The sequence below is a fragment of the Zingiber officinale genome, chromosome 1A (assembly GCF_018446385.1).
Source record: "Zingiber officinale cultivar Zhangliang chromosome 1A, Zo_v1.1, whole genome shotgun sequence".
NCBI lineage: Eukaryota > Viridiplantae > Streptophyta > Magnoliopsida > Zingiberales > Zingiberaceae > Zingiber > Zingiber officinale.
This window is the reverse complement of record NC_055987.1, coordinates 18,121,804-18,124,781: the sequence shown is the minus strand read 5'-3', so window position 1 is coordinate 18,124,781 and position 2,978 is coordinate 18,121,804. Positions and strand designations below refer to the sequence as shown.

Sequence of the window (2,978 nt, the reverse complement as noted above, 5' to 3'; positions counted from 1 at the left end):
TTTCTTCGGATCTTCAGAGTTCATCTTCATCGGAGGTCATTGTCATTCATCAGAACTAGTGCTCATCTTCGCAGATCTCAGGCAAGATCATTTCCTTTCTTGTTTTTCTTCCCGTTCCTGGGCGTTTAAAACCCGAAGCTTTCTTGGAACTAGATTCAGCCACAAAAGTACTTACTATGGACTTAGCAACACTAAGCCGCTCATCCTGAAGTTCAACATGGTTAGTAGAATCAGAGAAAGTCTTAATGCTATCATTGTGAGTCGGATTAACTTTCAGATACTCCCACTTGTCAGGAAGAGATCCGATAAAAGTTTGAACTTATTGCTCATCAGAGAGCATATGACCAGCTGATTTCACGTATTATGTTTGACATAGTTCGTAAATGTTGTTTGATGCTTTGGTCAGCTGGTTTCTTGTAAGTGTCAAACTTGATAGTCAATTGGCTCAGACGGGTAACTATAGTACCTCCGTACTTCTCTCTTAGTGTACACCCAAATGTCATGAGCAAAAGGATGTTGCTCACATTCATGGATGAGAACATCAATTACAAAGCTAACCAAAATAACACAAGTAGTGGAATCATTCTTTTTACATGCCTGGTAAACTACTTGATCTCTCCTCTGCTAGGCATTATTCCCCACATCGAGATCCTGCATGATTTATTTGATACCCTCTAAGGCATCTTGCTCATCAAGCACATATCAAATCTTATGGCGCAAAGTATCATAGTTGTCATCATTCAGTTTATCACCTTTGTTAAGATTAGCAATGATAGATTTTGATGCCAATGTCTATAATTTTTAAGAGGTGGTAACACAATAATGCATGTTAATGATCATTAAATGTACACATTAGTTTATATATTTGTAATTAAATCTATGATGATTTAATATAAGGCCTAGAGTCGAAAGTTCACCAAATTCTCAATCATCATCTACAATCCTAATGTTGAATCATTGTAAATTTAATTTCAAACTGTATAAACAATAATAAAATATCAATTAATTTTAGGTGAGAATTACGTCAGTTCTTCCGACCTAAAACTCTCATATAATTTAGAATATCTCAGTAGATTCCAAATAAACATACGTAGACAAACATGGCTTAAAATAAACTAACATCAAAGTTTATTATTCATACTTATATTCAAACACTAATAAAACATAAACTACATTACATATGTCATATTATATTCATATAAAAACTTCGAAAGAAACATATATCATAACTTGTCATCATTGTAAATAAAATCTAATTTTTTTTTTCATTGCACATGCGAGATATTATATTGGTCATTCCCATGGAGCGAACTATAAGAGACGAGAATAAAATTTATCCACTTAGATAGTATTTTTTTCATCACGAGTTAATATCTTTCCTTCATCTTATAATCAATGAAGATTTTATCATACCAAGGCATATCGCCGATCCACTTTCATTAAATATTTCATCAATTATTATGCTCTTTCAAAATCTCATAAACTTTGATAAAAATATTTTTTTATTCGTATTGTATATGTATACAATATTTTATTCTGTGATGCAATTCATAAAAAAATATTATAATTACCCGATCGCAGACTTTAGCAGTCCCGTAGCATTCTTCTTCGTTCAATTTTGAGATTAAATTAATAAATGCTTAATTGAACATATGCGTTTGTAGCTTTCCTCATTCGATTTTGAGAATAATAACGAAATTAAAAAAGTACTTGAACACATGCGTTTGGGAAGTGCAAAAAACAAAATTTGAATTAAGGGCCCAACCAGGTTCGAACCGGTGACCTATTGATCTGCAGTCAATTGCTCTACCACTGAGCTATGGACCCACTTGTGCCTTAAATTTTAAATAAGTTTTGATATTCTTTAAATTGATTGAATTCTGAAAATATTTCCGTCGGATTCACCAAAATATATATATCAAGCAACTATTATTATGAAAACCAATGCTGATGTCACATAGCAACCTTACCGTCTATCAAAGGAATATTTTGAAATTACGATGGCAAACAATTCACAGCATTAAGATATCCTAATTTACCAGTCGATTAATTCTGAGTGATTAATTTGGTTTAAGTTTTTTATTAGTCCTAGGATAAATTGAAAAGTGCTCGTGATAATAAATCTAATATGAAAGGTAAAAATCAAGATGTGCAAAAAAGATTACTCGACATTAATCCTAAGGTGCATTTGATTGGGGGTTATTGTTGATAACCTTGATTATTGACTTAAGGTTATCATTGATAACCTTATTTGACTTAGGTAATGAACAATTCCTAAGTAATTAATCATGCTCGTCATTTCAGCAAACATCATCAAAAGGCTGAATGCGATTACCAGCAAACATCATCAAAAGGCTGAATGCGATTACCAGCAAACATCATCAAAAGGCTGAATGCGATTACCAGCAAACATCATCAAAAGGCTGAATGCGATTACCACCGAAATGTAAGATTTTTGACGATTCCAGAGTTAATAGAAAAATGCTCGCAAAATTATCCTCCGACGCTTAGGCGGTCATCTAGGGCGAGGGCGAGGAAGGAGCGATGAAGGGGGCAAGGGTGACAACTGCCCAAGTGAGGGTAGACCTAGACGTTGAGTTATGCTACTCCGGTGATGAGAACGATAAGGTTGCAGGACTAAGGAAAGAGCAGAAAGTCATCGCAACAACAGTATGTCTGCGCTGTCGCACCCATGAGCCATCAGTGTTGTTACTTCTGTGCCAGCACTCGTCCCTCTGTGAGGTGTGCGCCCCGAAGGCGTACGTGTGCCCCATTTGCACTGCTCCAAGAATGAGGATCATCTAGGGAGAGGAAGGAGTGGAGGAGGGGGCAGGGGCGACAACTTCCTAAGCGAGGGTGAACCTAAATGTGACGACGACTATTGATGACGTTGAGTCCTGCTACCCTAGCGATGAAAATGATGAGGTTGTAGGACAAGGGGAAGAGCAAAAGGTGTGCCTCATCTGCACTACTCCAAT

The 2,978-nt window shown here is 36.0% G+C and overlaps 1 non-coding gene across 1 annotated transcript; it reads right to left on the bottom strand.

The window, feature by feature from the left end:
- Positions 1-1,755: 1,755 nt before the first annotated feature.
- On the bottom strand, positions 1,756-1,827 carry TRNAC-GCA. Its single transcript has one exon. It is a non-coding gene; the product is annotated as a tRNA-Cys (tRNA).
- Between the last annotated feature and the right edge of the window lie 1,151 nt (positions 1,828-2,978).